General features: G+C 48.0%; 1 protein-coding gene across 6 annotated transcripts in view; it reads right to left on the bottom strand.

Annotated features, from left to right (window-relative positions):
- GLIS1 (GLIS family zinc finger 1) overlaps positions 1 to 15,827 on the bottom strand; it is a 217,872-nt gene that overhangs the window by 86,133 nt on the left and 115,912 nt on the right. The window lies entirely within an intron of this gene.

Here is a 15,827-nt window from a genome sequence, read left to right as displayed (position 1 = left end):
ATCTTCAAGGAATCCACTTCTCCCCAACCCTAATTCCAGCCCAGCCCAGAGGCAGGCCCTTCCGCCCAGGAAGCTAGACACTCAGTGCTAACTCGCTGTGTGCCCTCATCTCTGCCAGTCACCAGGCATCCACCTGCCAAGCACAGTCCAGTTTGCAGAGCGGAATGCAACACTCCCAAGGTCCGGGGCAGGGAAGGGGCTCAGAGGAGCCTCTGTGTTCCCAGGCACAGGCCAGCCTCCTCCAGAGGGCACGGAGGAAGATTCACTCAGAAGCCCCCTCACCTTCCCAGGCTGAGTCCTGGGCTCATTCCCGTTGCAAGGAATGCTCACTCCCGCTGGCTCAGGCTGCTGCTGGGCCAGCCCCTCACAAGCTTATTTTTTAATAACTTGGTTGTTTTTTAATTAAAAAGAAATCCCTGGTAACAAATGTGAACGGCCTGAGTTAATGAGAGCAGGCTGCCGCTCGTTTAGCTCCGTCCCTGCTTGGCGGTCTTTCCCTGTTCCAAATCGTTTCTGCATGAGCTTTTATTGTCCCATTGAGGCAAACCCTGGGCCTGGGCCTCCGAAAACTGTGAATAATTTTATGAGCATTAATAGCATTTGGAGCAAAGAAAGCTTAATCATCACGTGGGGTTGTTCCACCAGGGTCTTTCTCCCAGAATCTTTGGGTCGGGGAGCAGGTTCTGAGCATCCTTCAAAAACCCACCAGATGAACTGGGGGCCTCTGGGTTACTCAAGGAGGATGTGTAGAGAGAGGGAAGGTGCGCCCCCAGAGAGGCATGGGGGAGCCCAGTATTTATCAACCCTTCCTAGGCAGTAGGCACATCGATCCATCTAAGTGTCCATCCCTGTGTGGTGGGCTCATTCTAGCCACTTTTCAGATGAGAAAAATTGAGTTTTGGAGAGATTAGGTGCCTCTGATCAGGCTCAGGGCTCTATAAGAGGTGGGCCACAATCCAAACCCAGATCTCTCAGGCTTCAAAGCCTAGGTCCTGTCCTGCTGCCTCTCAGGCAACTGAGGAACAACTGGGGATCCCCTAGCAAACATCCCCACCTACGACTCCAATGAAGATCATGCTGGGGAGGCTTTGGGGAGGTCAAAAACCATTCCAGTGACTCCTAAACCTCAGTCTCCATGACAGCTCTGCCAGATGGGTAAGACTACTCTGCCTACAGACAAGCACATGAAGACTCAGAGAGGTCTAGTGGTTTACCTAAGGTCACACAGGAGTAAGGAACACACCTAAGAGGCAAACCCATCACCTCCATGGGGAAAACAAAACAAAACAAAACAAAAAACAGTTATTACGCAGCAAATAACTGAGGCCTGTTGGCTTCTTCTCCACTAAATATAGTAAGAATTCTTCCTACAGCAAATAAACAAGCCAGCTCTTGGAGGGAGGAAAGACAGAGCAGATCACAGTTTGATGCTGCTTTGGGGCTCCAAGGGCATTCAGACCCCTGTCTTGTGTGACCTTCACAGTGCCTTGGATAAATCCATAAGCTTCCCTAACTTGCAGAGGGACGTGAGCATCAGAGTTGGCAAGTGACCATACCAGGTTGCCCGGCAATTGCTCCCAAAGCCCGTGCCAGAGGCTTCCCTAGGCCATCTGCTTTCTCAAAGGCTAGATATAAAACCAGAGGCTATAACGTGTGCCCCAGAGATGCTGCCACCACTAGAAAGATGTGGGCACTGTCACCACTCCCCACCACAGGCCCAAGTCAGCCAGAAGACCTGCCACTGCACTCGTGCCTACTGGCATCTTGCTTCTCTGACTCCAAAAGCATCACAGGACCCACCCCTGCTCACTCTCTGTCTCTGGGGAGTGAGGATGGAGTGTTTCTCTACAGAGGCAGAGGAATGAGAGGGGCACGTTGGCCCTGAGGCAGGCTGGGGGTGCCCCAGGAAGGGGCTACCCCCAGCAGCCATATCTCCCCCCGTACCACCGGATCCAAGAGCAGATCCTGGACCTGGCTTTCATGTAAGTGATGCTTCTTTGCAGAACTGGAGGGTGGGGGAGCCCTATGTTCATTTTTATGAGTTACTGAGCAATTCAGGCCTGGGATTGACTGCCCATCCATTTAATTACTAGATGAAGAAACTGAGGCTCAAAGAAGGAAAGGACCTGCCTTGGTCGCACAGCAAACCACTGGTGGAACGTGACTGGCCTCCCCGGGACTAGATAAGAGTATGGTTTACTTTCCTCTTGAAGTCTCTGTTTTCTCATCTATCAAATGGTGCTAATAACTACTCACAGGTTGTGAGGACAATCCCATGAGATTATGAACACAACACCTTTGGCATGGTGCCCAGCTCACAGTAAGCACTTGAAAAGGCAGGAGGATGGTAACCAGAATGATTTCTCCTATTTATTCTTGTGAGAGGAAGACCCTGCCTTCTATCCCCAGAAAGTCCAGACTCAGAAGACCAAGTCCCCAAGGCTCAGGGGTCACCAAATCCAAGACCAGGCGGCCTGAATGAGGTCACAGCCAGCAAATGTGAAGCAAATGACTCCAGTTACACACCAGAGAGTTTTGCAAATTACCGTAATGACTTGGCTATAAAGTGGTACCATATATAAGGTGACTCCCCACAAGAATTTTAATTTATGCTCAAACCCGCCAAGTCTGCACAAGAAGAACAATGATGCATTCAGCATCTCGGGTTCAGATGCCATCCCCTTGCCGTCCCTGGAGTGGCCAGCAGCCAGGTCTAGGAAGGCCTGCATGGTGACTATTCATTTGCCCACAAGCAGATCTTTAGTGCCCTCCCAGTGCCAGGCTGGTGACAAGTTTGCAGTCATTTTGCAGTCCACAAAACGTCTTGCAGCCATCACCTATGAGCTTCACTACAACCTCCGAGAGTTGGCTGGGCAGGCTCAGAGGGGGCAAGCAATTCTCCTAAGCTCACGCAGCAAGTGTAGGGCTCAGACTCACACTGAATCTTCTGACTCCACTCTCTAGTCTAGCAGACATTTTTAATCTAGCCAACTTCTTTCTGTAAAGGGCAAGACAGTAAACACTGTAGGTTTTGCAGCCACAGAGTCTCTGCCCCAACAACACAACAGTGAAAAGCAGTCACACACAGGACATAGAGGAATGGGGCTGTGTTTCAATAAAACCTTATCAACAAAAACAGCTCATTGATTCTGGGATTGCAACTGGCCAACACCTGAGCTAGTGCAGAATTTAGAGACAGGGTTTTGTAGTTATTCAAAAGGCAGAAATTCAAAATCCGAAACTATCATACTTCCTGCCTCCACAGCACGGGGAGAATTTTTAGAGGGTGGAGTTGAAGAGGTGGAAACTACTGTCAGACCCTGAACACAGGGCTGGCCCCGGCAGACCCTCAATAAGTGGAGTGCCTTCAGCCTGGGTGGGGGGCCCTCACTGCTGGGGCTCAGCCCTTCCCCTGGGCGTTACCTTGTACTCCCACAATGCTTTGCTGCTATGCTCCACACATCCTTGCCTGTCCAATGAGGGTAGCCTGACACCTCCCAAACTCCTCCGGGCCCCCAGAGCATGGTAGAAGTGCATCTCCTTCCAGAACCTTCCTGCCCTTCCTGAGTTCCCCCACCTCAGCTCCTAGAAGTCCCTATGACCAGCTGCCCTTCCGGGTATACTTTATGCTCACTAGGCACAGCCAAATACTTGACATATTTTATTTCTAAATTTCTACAACATCCCCACAAAATCAAGACCGTCATACTCTGTACTACCGCACTGATACTGTTAAGGGCATGTAAAGCCCTGCCTCCCCAACAAGTCTATAAACTCCTTTAGGACAGGGGTTGTGGAACCCAGAACTGCTAAATGTCAGTGTATCCTGAGACATAATTTTGTTCAACCTACTTCACACACAGAAAACAGGGACCCAGATGAGGGACAGGCCTGTCCTGGTCGCCTAGGAAGCAGGCTCTGTAGACACCCGGGCCCACTCGGGGATTTCCCTATCCTGGCACACGGCTAGGCCCACAATAGGTGCCTGGAAACCCTGGGGAAGAGGGTGGCTGGAAGGACTGTCCCAAGTTAACCACCACATCCCCCCATGCCAGACACTGTGACTTGCTTTTGTGACCCACACAGATAGGTTGAAGGCCTGATTCTACCATTAACTTTCTGGCCATCTGACCCTAGATGGGCTACCTCACCATTCTGATCCTCGATTTCTTCATACATAAAATAGGGCTAAGACTCCCGGCTCCCAAACATGGCTGTGAGGATTAAATGAGTTCCCATACTTAGATGCACAGGGTCTGGTGCAGAGTCAGCATCTCCATAAAGGCCCCTCCGTTTTGCTCTCTTAACAGGCAAAGGAGACACAGGCATAGGCTCTCTGGTTGGTCTGTGCCTCCAGAAACAGAGGCATGTGCTCCCAGATAGGGAGCACTGATGGCCAAAGAAGGGCAACTTCAGGCTCCCAGGGTCTCGAGTCTGAGCCTGGGCGCTGCAGGCTCCGTCAGTGCAGAGCAGGGCCTTGGCCCCCTCTCTGGGCCTCAGCTTCTCCCTCTGAGTCATGGTAGAGTCAGGCCAGGAGGAGGAACGCCATAGATCCCACAGGACAGGAGACAAGGGGCTCCCCTTCTCAGGCCCAGAGAGAGCGAATGGCTCCCTCAGGACACACAGCAGAGGCACAGCCTGTGTGGCCACCCCCCTACAAGACCCCTTCTGCCTCCCGAGGCTACACTGTCTCCTCTCCCTTCCTCACTGGGCCCAAAGGCCTGGCAAACAGCAGGAGGTGGGGGCTTCTGAGGAGAAGCAGGAAGGCAGATAGCCAGGTTCTTTCTCATCTCCACAGCCTGGCTGGGATGGGAGGCCATCTTAGAGCCGCCCTGGGGCACTCACAGCCATCAGGGGCCTGTAACCCAGGCAGGCTTCTGGAGCTCCAGAGCCCAGCCCTCAAGGCCTCACACCAGGCTTATGGCCGCCCCTCGTCTCTTAGCCCACATCACAAAAACTCTATAAACTCCCCCTTTAAAGCTGAGCTGGATTTACGGGGACTCAGGCTAGTGAAACCTGAGCAATACTAGGCTCTTTCCATGCCAGAATTATGAATGCCATTTTCTAGAGCAAGAGTAACTGACTTGTCCAAGGTCATGCAGCTGGGAAAGGGTGGAATCAAGATGCAAGCCCAGCTCTCTCGGACTTGGAAGGCAGTGTTGGCCTGCTGCTCTTCCACATCATGAAGGGATTTAGACTGGATACAGCGATTGCTTTCCCCAGTGTATTAGTCGGCTCGGGCTGCCATAACAAAATACCATAGGTTGGAGGGCTTAAACAACAGACATGTCCTTTCCTCACAGTTCTGGAGACAGGAAGTCCAAGATCAAGATTCCTGCTGATTTGGTTTCTGGTGAGAGCTCTCTCCCTGGCTTGTAGATGGCGGTCTTCTCACTATATCTTCCATATGGCTTTCCCTCAGTGCATGCTGAGACAGAGAGAGATTGAGAGAAGAAGAGAGGAAGAGAGAGAGGGAATGCATACAACCTCTTCTTATAAAGACTCTAATTGTATTGGACCAAGGCCCTACCCTTATGACCTCATTTAACCTTAATTACTTCCTTAGAGGCCCCATCTCCAATTACAGTCCTGTGCAGGTTAGGACTTCAACATATGGATTGAGGAAGCACAAACATCCCGTCCATAACACCTAGTATTTGGTCCCTAAGAAGGTCCATATTTCCTATATCTTTCTACAGGGCTTGAGAAGGAGACACAGTATAGACAGAAAGCAGGATTCTGGGGCCTGACTGACTAGATTGGAATCCTGGTTTTGCCATTGACTAGCTGTGACCCTGTCTAAGTTAAATGGTTTAACATCCCTGTGCCAGTTCATGAAGGTGAAATGGGTTCATATACCACATGTAAAGTGCTTACAACAGAACACCTGGAACCCAGGAGAGGCTATGTGAGTGTGTGCTCTCACTCTTGTTCTGATTAACCCCACTCCACAGGGGGCTGTGAAAGCCTGAACCCACTAGTATGATCTCCTGTTACCAGCCATGGTGCCAGAGTGACCGCCTCAGAGCTAGGCACACAACACAAGCTGGTTTAATAGGAGTCCTGGGACTTCAGTTTGAAGCCTGGGGAAAGACCAACCTCTCCTCTACGGGCAACTGAGAAGGCATGAGGCCTCCATAGCTAGTAGAGAGCATCTCATCATCCCAAGGGAAGCTAGTTGGAAGACAATGGCAAGAAACCAAGAGACACTGGAGCACTGGTGGCACCAAGAACCTTTTATGTGAAGAGCAGAGTTCCCATAGTGTTTCAAGCCTATCTTGGATGGGCCTTCTATTACATACAACCCAAAGCATCCTTATTAATACAATATTCTTCCAGAAAATAATTTTTATCTACTCTGACAATCTTTGTTTTTGAGTATTTAGTCCATTTATACCATTTTCATTTAACATAACTAACTTACATTTGGCTTTAAATCTGTAATCTTACTATCTGTGTTTTATTTGTCCCACCTACTCTATATTCTTTCTCTCTCCTTCCTTGCATTCTTTCAGATTAATCAAGTCTTTTTTATCATACTATTTTCTATCTCTATTAGCTTGTTAAACACACATTCTTTTATTATTAGTGGTTATTCCAGCAATTTTAGCATCCTTCATTGACTTACTACCATCTAATACAGATTAGTATATTTACCACCTCCTGAAAAGTACAAGAACCTCGGGATTCTTTACACACATGCATTTTCTGTCTCTCTCTGGGTTATTTTTGTTGTGTATTTTCATTATACATATATTTTTAAACCTCACCGGTTATCATCGTTGTTTTATATAGTCTCTATGTATTCAAATGTTTTCTCTTCCCCCTGCTTCCATATGGGAGTTATTTTCCTTCTGCATGAAGATATTTAAAAAATTCTAAGTCTGCTGGCAAGAAATGCTCTCAACTTTTGTCTGAAATTTTGTGTTTTCACTTTGACTTCTGAGGGGATAGAATTCTAGGCTGGCAGTCTTCTTTTAGTACATTACAGAATCATTCCATGGTCTTCTGGATTACAGCATTTCTATTAGAAAGTCATCTCTAGAAAGTCTTTCAAGATATTACATTGCCCCCCTAAGTCCTTTTTTAAGGTTTTCTCTTTATGTTTAGTTCTCAGCAGTCTGTGACTAAGATGTGCTTAGCTGGGAATTTCTTTATATTTATTGTGCTTGAGGTTCATAGGGCTATTTAAATATGTGACTTAACATTTTTCTGTCAGTTTTGGAAAGTTGCTGGCCATTATCACTTCAGACATGACTTCTACCCATTATCTTCCCTGTGTATTTCTGGGGAAACAATGTACATGAGGCCTTTTCACCATGTTTTATGAATCTTTTATGCTCTTTTCTGTAATGTCCATCCTTTTTAAATTCATGCTTCAGTCTAGATATTGTCCCCTAACTTATTTCCAATTCATTAATCTTCTCTTTAACTTTATCTAATCTATTAAATCCACCTTTTGAGTTCTTAAATTTATTCTTTCAGTTTTAAGTTTTCCATTTCTTTGATTTCTTATAGCTTTCAGGTATCTGTTGAAATTTTCCATTTGGTAATCTATTTTCTTGAATATATTCATCATAGTTATTTTAAATCTTGTGTCTGATAACTCCAAAATGTGGATCACCTGTGAGTCTGTTTTTACCATGATTTTTCCCCCCACCCATGGTCCTGCCTCCTTTATCCCTCATAATTTTTGACTGAATTCCCAATGTTGTGTATGAAAAGAGGGGATTTCTTTTGCTTCTTAAAGGAAATTAAAAGAGGGAAGATCATCTTATCCAGTTTAGGCTTTAGCTGTTTCAAAGTTGGGTTTAAGGCTTTGTAAAAGTTGCTCTATTTCTTGTTCATCCTTTCTCCTAGGATGCTGCCCTTCAGGGACCCCAAACTAGAAGCCTGGGATGCCAGGGCTCCTCCTCCTTGGTTGACAATAAGCTTCAGTGTTATCTTCCTAGAACTTGAGGCTGTTGAAATAAAGCTCTGCCTAGCTTCTCAACCTCAACTGCCATCCTCAGTTGCTCTCTCAACCACTTAGCCTGTGCCACTTAAGAAGCAACAAATATTTTGAAAGGCAAAGCAACATACTAAATGTTAGGCTTGCATTTTGCCACTTCCTATCTCCATGGAATCTTGGCTCTTCCAGAACTGCCTATCTTGGTAATCTTAAACTCCAGTTTTTGTCTCTCTAATAAAGTAAGGCTGTAGAGACACAGCTCTCTGACTCTGGGTCCTATACCATTTGAAAACTATCTAATACTTGGAAGGAAGAAGTGCCACAGAGTGTCAGATTCACATCAGTGTACTTCTTTTCTCCTTACAATGTTGGTTTTTCAAGCCCTGGATGTCTTCGTGGCCCTTTAATGTCTTCAAACAGTTGGTTTCTATATTTATCTAGAGGAAAGGTCTGATACAAGCTTATCTGGCATAGCTAACTGTAAAAAGCCCCTTCCAGCAAATAATTTTAATGACTGTACAGTATTCTATTATATGGTTATACACACTTTATTTAACCTTTCCTCCAGAGTTGGGATTAAGATTGCTCAGAAAGTTTTAAAAGTAGAAACCATCATGTAATGAATGTCCTTACAGACCTGTCTTTATGTCCATCCATATTTATGGCCTTAAGATAAATTCCTAGATGTGGGGCTGCTGAGTCAAAGGACATGCAAAATTTTAAGAATTTTATTACCTGCAGTTCAAGCTGCTCTCCAAAACGAATATATCAATTTATACCACCAGCAGTATAGGAAAGCAACTCTTCCCTGCGCTCTCACCACTCTGAACATTCTTGTTAAAATGAACAAATATCTCTTAATTTACCACTTCAGGGTCATTTATAACAGAAAAGAAGAGAAGACAGCCTATATATATCCAGTAATAAAACCATGATTAGGGGGCACCTGGGTAGCTCAGCGGTTAAGCGTCTGCCTTCGGCTCGGGTAGTGATCCCAGGGTCCTAGGATCAAATGTTGCATCAGGTTCCTTCCTTGGTGAGAAGCCTGATTCTCCCTCTCCCACTCCCCCTGCTTGTGTTCCCTTTCTCACTGTCTCTCTCTGTTGGAACTAGCCCATTATCACAAAACACACAGCACACAGGAACTGAGAACCTCTCATATAGTTATGGGGCAACCAGTTCCTAAGGCCAGCATGCCCTGTAAGCCACAGAGAAACGTGGGCTCTCAGTGCCCCATTTGTGAAGGGGCTGGACAGAGAGCAGAGGCTAGGGCCAGTGATGTTTTATATGAACTTGCCTTATCACAAGGCATCTTATGAGGAGTTTTGTTGCATTTATTAAAGGTTCTAATGAGAAGAGAAAAAATTTGTAAGAGTTATATAGAACAAAAAGAGCAAGATTCAAACTTCATAGACATTAAAATAACCTGAGTCACAAAAAATGGAAAATTTTTTAAATGTCAACTGTAAAATGTGCATCAATGTTATTTATTCATTCGTCTCCTTAGCATATGTATACTGAATGCCTACTATGTGTCAGGACCAGACACTCATCAGCAGAATGCTGTGGTCTCGGTACCAGTCAGGTAAGGAAGGCAGGTGAGGGAGAAAAACAATTTCAAAAGTAAACAGATAATATATACTGTACTATCACTAGAGATGCATGTTGTGAATTTACAATAAGGGTAAGAAGCTAGAAAATGCGGAGAGATGGGGACGGTCAGGACAGTCAGGGGGTCTATATAGTGACTTGAGGGAAGGGAAGGAGGGAGCCAGGTGAAAGCAGGGAAAGAGCACTCACACAGACAGAGCAGCAAGGAAAAAGGCCCTGAGGTAGGAGCATTCTCCAGGGTAGGATCACAGGAAGTCCAGGTGTCTCTGTAGCCCACTGAGCAGAGGTGAAAGAGGCAGGTGATGAGGAAGTTGGACCTGACAGGCAGGGTTATGGGGTCCCAGTGAGGATCTGGGTTTAGAGCAGGGAGCCATCAGAGGGGGAGAGCAGAAGCAACCAGACCTGACTTATGGTGCGGGACCATGTCTGAGCATTGTGTTAAAAAAAAAAAAAAAAAAAAGACCTCAGAAGGAACAGAGTAGATGCAAGGAGAGCAGTGGCTTCATTAAAGGAATGTTTTCCAAACTCATCATTCTTTTGGAGGGGTGAGGGAACAGTCCTAATTGCTGATTATAACGGTGTCTGCACTTCTGACGTAATGACTGTGCATTTGTCGAAATTCACCGAATTGTTCACGCTCACACGTAATGTGAATTTTACCTTATGTAAATTTTTCAATAGCTTAAAAAAAAAAAAATCTCTGTGTTGGGATGCCTGGGTGGCTCAGTGAGTTTAGGTAGCTGTCTTTGGCTCAAGTCATGGTCCCAGGGTCCTGGGATTAAGTCCAGCACCTGACTCCCTGCTCAGCAGGGAGCCTTCTTCTCCCTCTGTCTGCTGCTCCCCCTGCTTATACTTTCTCTCATTCTCTTTCTCTAGCAAATAAATAAAATATTTTTTAAAATAATGAAAAAACCCTCTGTATTACACATTTTGAAATAGTCCCTATTATTTTAATAATTTAAAAACTGTGCTTAAAATCCATCCTTGAGCATAGACCAAAGACAGAGTAGGCTAGTCTTCCACCCTACCATGGCCAGGACCCTCATCTAGTGCCTTGGTCTGTAAATATGACCCCTTCCCTCCCAGCGCATCACCAGCACTTGCAGGGCAAGGGGTGTGGGTGCGTACCCACGGGACCTCTGGGTACCTTTCCTGTTAATGGCTTCCAGAAGGGACAGCCCTACAGGGTACAGGCACGTCCACATGAGATAAGGCAGCTGACAGAAGAGCTGTGCTGCCCAGCACGTCCTCTGGGGCTTCCTCTGGTCATGGTGAGTCTGTAGGAGCCCCTGCCCTCCCGCTGTTGTTTCATGCAGCCTTCTGCCTGCCCTGCTGTTCCTTCCTCCTCCCAGCTCCTTCCCTGGGCAAGGTTGAAAGGCTGTACCCACACCCAGTGTAAATGACTACTAATGCCCCTCTGGGAGTGAGAGAAGATTCCAGGTTGAGTGAGGAGGGAACGGCACAAAGCAGGGATCCAAGGGCTGGCAGAAGAAAGCACTGTGGGTATTTAGCATATGTAAGTATGAGGGGGTCTAATAAACTCTGATATCTCTTAAAATTCTCAGTTTCTACATTTCCTCATGCTGAACCACGAAGATTCCAAAATGAGAAATTTCCATGCATCTGGGATTCTAAAATTCCCCAATTCTCTCCTTCTGTGATGATGCATTTTCCCACAGCTAGGCATTTCAATGACTACGGTTCCAAGATTTTGTGACATCACCGATGAGCCACAAGGAGAGTCAGTGGTTCTGAGACTGTAAGGTTCCCCACATCTCCCATCAGAAGTCCTGCCACTACCTGGAGTGCCCTGAGCCCACACAGGCCCCTGCCTGCCCTCAAATCATTAGGAAGGGAGCCATAGTGATGATCGCTGAAACCCATTTGTTTTTATCCAAGCCCCAAACAGTCCGAGAGCGATGGGATGACAAGAAATCCAGAGGAAATGGCTGTTGAATCTATAAAAACTTCTCAAAGACAAACATATTCCATCTGTCTTTTTTTTTTTCAGTAAATAGAGGACCATAAATGTTTATGTGAGGCATATATTTATTATTTCATGTTCAGCTTTTTTTTTTTTTTTAACTCCTTCCCTTTACATCAAGCTACTTAACTCCTATGCTCATGTGGGTTTTTCTCCCCTCACTCCTCAAAAGTATATGAAACAAGAAGGAAGACATAACAATGGGGAGAAATGCTCAGCTCCAGGCAGCTGGGTGGGGGGTTGGGGTGGGATGAGAGAGGCCAAGTCTTAAAATCCCCTTCCTCCAACACAGGACATCTTGGGTCTCTCTGGGAGGAATCAGTTGTTCTGACTGAGAAAATCTGTAGGAAGACACTTCTGCCTCCTGGAGAGGGTACATCCTGGGATACAGAATGGAGCGATAGAGGGGACCTTTCCTCATCCCTCAGAGAAGCTCAGTTTTAGAGTCCATGGAAAAAATAATTTGCTCCACAGTAAGGCCAGAAAAGCTGGCAAAGCCTACTGAGGAAGTCACAGAAGTGCTCTGGCTTCTGAAAATCCCCTGCCCTGGGACCCCAGATCTAAAACCACATGGCTCACAGGGCCTCTCCTCCAGGAAGCCCTCCCTGACTAGCCTTATCCCACAGGGCTTCAGCTGTCCTCCTCTGCCCTCCCCAGCCAGTGTTCCAGTCTGCCCCCTCACCCACCAGGCACAAGGGACATCACTGCCCTAGAGATTCTCTAGGGCACTCCCTAGGGTACCTGCACAGAGGGCACAGTGAATGTCACTGGGGGACTTTCTGCTGGTCACAGGGACCGGGAGCCACTGCCATTTAGTGGGGAGGAGCCAGGGATGGCCCACAGGGAGGGTCAGCCCTCTAGTAACTTTTGGGTATCTTTCCAGATATCCAAAATAACTGTACACGAGCAATCTGGTCGTCTATGCCTAGAACCTACCCCCATTTTACATATACACAACTTTTTTCATGGTTTTAACATTCACTGAATTTTCCAGGAATGGAACGACCATGTAAATTGAGGGAAGATGGTACTGTGTTATGTTTGGAACTTGACCAAGACTTGTTCACCATTTCAGAAAATCACGTCACCTCAGTCACTCCGCCTGTGGTGTTTGTACGTCTGTGGCTGGCAGGTTCAGGGAGGCCGCACACGGGTGCGGGCGACTGACGACCTCATCCCGCCTCTGGAGAGTCGTGCCTTGGCTCATACAGGGAATTACACGTCACTCAGGAGTTACTTCCCTTTCGTTTCTTTTTTTTTTTTTTTTTTTTTTTTTTTTAAGATTTCGTTATTTATTAGACGGAAAGAGAGCATGAGCAGGGTGAGGGGCAGAGGAAGAGGCAGACTTCCCGCCGAGCAGGGAGCCCTGAGTGGGGCTCGATCCCAGGACTCTGGGATCATGACCTGAGCTGAAGGCAGACGCTCAACTGACTGAGCCACCCAGATGTCCTTGTTCCTTTTTTATAACACAACTAAAACATTATATGGAATTTTAAAAAATTAGGGTGCAGGCAAGTTACATTATCTATGAATTTCATTTGAGAAGAGAGTAAAGGAGGCAGGACAAAATGGGCCTTGTTAGAAAAAGGAAGCACTGATGTGAACCCCGGACCCCGGACAACTCCTCAGATTTCAGTCAGGGATAGCGAGGTCTCCTCGACAGTCACACAGTGAGGCGAGTCCAGGAGAGCCATGCAGCCAAGTGTGTCCGACTCTATGGCGCTGAGACACACCTAGGGCCTGCCCCTGTCTTGATGTCTTTGAGACCCAGGGTCTGTTTCTGGACTCAGAGACACATAGCCCTGAGCCCAGAAGGGCCCACGAGAAGGCACGCACATGGTTCCAGGTGGGTCCCCAGGGAAGGGGGCTGGTGGCACAAGGTGGGGTGTGCCAGGCTGACTCTGGGAAGCCCCGGGAGAGACAGGCCAGAGAGAGCAGGTGCAGACCCTGGTGATCAGCAGAGGCTGGGGGGTTGAGACCTTGCAACCACGCTCACATCCCCACACCCTTCCCCACCCCAAACTTTCCTCTTCACCTGCAATGTTCCCCAACTCAGCTCTTTCCTCTCCCTCAGCCCCTAGTCCTCAACTTAACCACTCTTGGTCCTCCCATGCCTCCCCACCTTTGCCTCATTTCAAACTACCACCGCCTTTCTCCTGAAGGACAGCTTCCCCTCCTTCCTGAATGCGATCCCTCCACTCCGGGTGCTCTTTCCAAAGCACGGAAGTCCGACCAGCCTCCCCCTGTTCCTAACTCTGCTCAGCCCCCACTACCCACAAGACAGCCCCTGACTCTCCAAGCTAGGAAAACAAGACTGTGCACTTTCTGTTTGCTCCAGCCCCTCTCCTGCCGGCTCCCAACTCATTCCCTGCTGCGGTGGTACCCAACTGTTCAAGGACCTGCCCAATTCTTTATGCCCTTGGCACTTGCTGTCCACCCCTGACACAGGCCCTTACTACTTCCCCTCTGCAACCCCACCCCCCCACAGCATGTTCCCCTGGCAGAGTTTCCCTGTGCACTCTGTCGTGTGGCTCAGGTGGAAGTTTGAAGAACAAACCCAGACAAGAATACATCCATGAATGAGGCCAAGATAGACCTAGAAAGCCAAGGGAGACAAGAAGCCTTTTCTCTAAGATGTAGCCCTTGAGGCAGACCTCACTCCAGCCATTACAGCTTTACTGGCTGAACCCCAGGGATTCCCCCAAGAGGTGGGGGTTGGAGACATCACAGACATTTCCACAAGCGTGTCTGGGGGACTGGGAAGCAGCACCTTGCAGTGTTTTCGTTCCAAACACAAGCCAGCCTGTGCGAGAGGGTAGAGGTGTGTGTGGACGGAGGGCTGGCCTAGCAGGGGCTCAGCTCTGGGCTGTGCGGAAGATTCTCTAGGAAGTGCAGCTGATGAGGACAGCCCGTTCAAGGATGCCCTTGGCTGCTGGGCCTGCAGAAGAAAAAGTCTGCCCACGAGGCTACATTTCATGAACTCCATGGGGAGGGACAGATGGGTTCACATTCAAAGTAAATGATCAATGCTGTGTATTTTGGTCCAGCGGCCCCTGCGTTCAGTGCTGACCCCCTTTCTTACACTTCAGGTCAAGAGTCCGAGGAAAGGCCCCCTGGGCAGGGAAGCAGAACCTGGTGTTCTAGGCTTTCCTGAAGATTCCCTGCATGTCTTGGGGCAGCTTCCAGCCCCTGGGCCTGTTTCCTTTCCTAAAAGATAATGGAAGTGCACTGTGGTGCCTTTAAATGTTCGTGTTCTAGGCCCAGAGAGCCATACGGAATCTGCAGTCGAAAGGCCTCATGACCCAGAGGAGGAGCTGGTGTTGGACAGGACCCAAGCCTCCCCCGCTCTCCCAGGTCCTAACATTTGGGGCTCCTCACTATCTGACAGGCCTGCCACTTCCCAAAGGAACCCAAAGCTTTCTCTGGAATGCAATGAAAACAGCACCTATCCGTCTCTTCCTTCCCACACCCTCTCCCCACATTCCTACTGTGTACCAGGCCTGGGCACTGGACACGGAGATGAGACAGACACTGGTACTCCCTCAGGAGCCCATCATCTGGTGACCAACATGGACCTTTAAATAGAAAAAGACATCGGATGGATCAGTGCTGGAACCGAAGTGCTCCCCCACCCCAAGAATGAAGGAGCATACCTTCCTTCCCTTATCCTCTCTCCAGCAGGGCCACTGCCTCCATGAAGCCTTCCCTGACTCTGCCACCCTCTCCTATGTGATCGGCTGCTCCCAGGAAGCCCAGCAGTCCCCTCCTGCAGCCTTTACTGTGTGACGTAAGCCATGTCCATACCTGGTAGGGCAGAGCACTGTGCTAAATGTTTCAGCACCTCACGGTTACAGAGATGGTCTCCCTGAGCCTCCCTGAAGCCTCTCAACGTTCCTGCTAGATAGATCAATTAGCCCATTTTACAGATAAGGAAACCAAGGCCCAGGAAGGTGAAATGACTTCTCCTGAATAACACACTTAGAAACAAGCTGGCCTGGGACTTGGGCCCAGGGCTGATGATTCCAGGCGTGGAAGAATCCCCTGGCTGGGCTTACAGTGGCCATCTCATGGCCCACTCACAGACTCCCCCAGGCCCAGGGAGGCCATTCCCATGGAGAACACATACACATCCTAAGAGGCATATACCTCAGTCATTCTGAGGTAAATTGTCAGGGCTAAAACACATTAAAACTTCTATTGGAAAGATAATCTAATCTCAGCCTTCTGTTTTACAGAAAAGGGAGACTGGGGCCCACAGAGAGCAAGGGGTTTGTCCAAGTT

This window comes from Lutra lutra, chromosome 4, assembly GCF_902655055.1.
Source record: "Lutra lutra chromosome 4, mLutLut1.2, whole genome shotgun sequence".
NCBI lineage: Eukaryota > Metazoa > Chordata > Mammalia > Carnivora > Mustelidae > Lutra > Lutra lutra.
The sequence above is the reverse complement of the archived record's forward strand: the minus strand, read 5'-3'. Positions and strand labels throughout refer to the sequence as shown.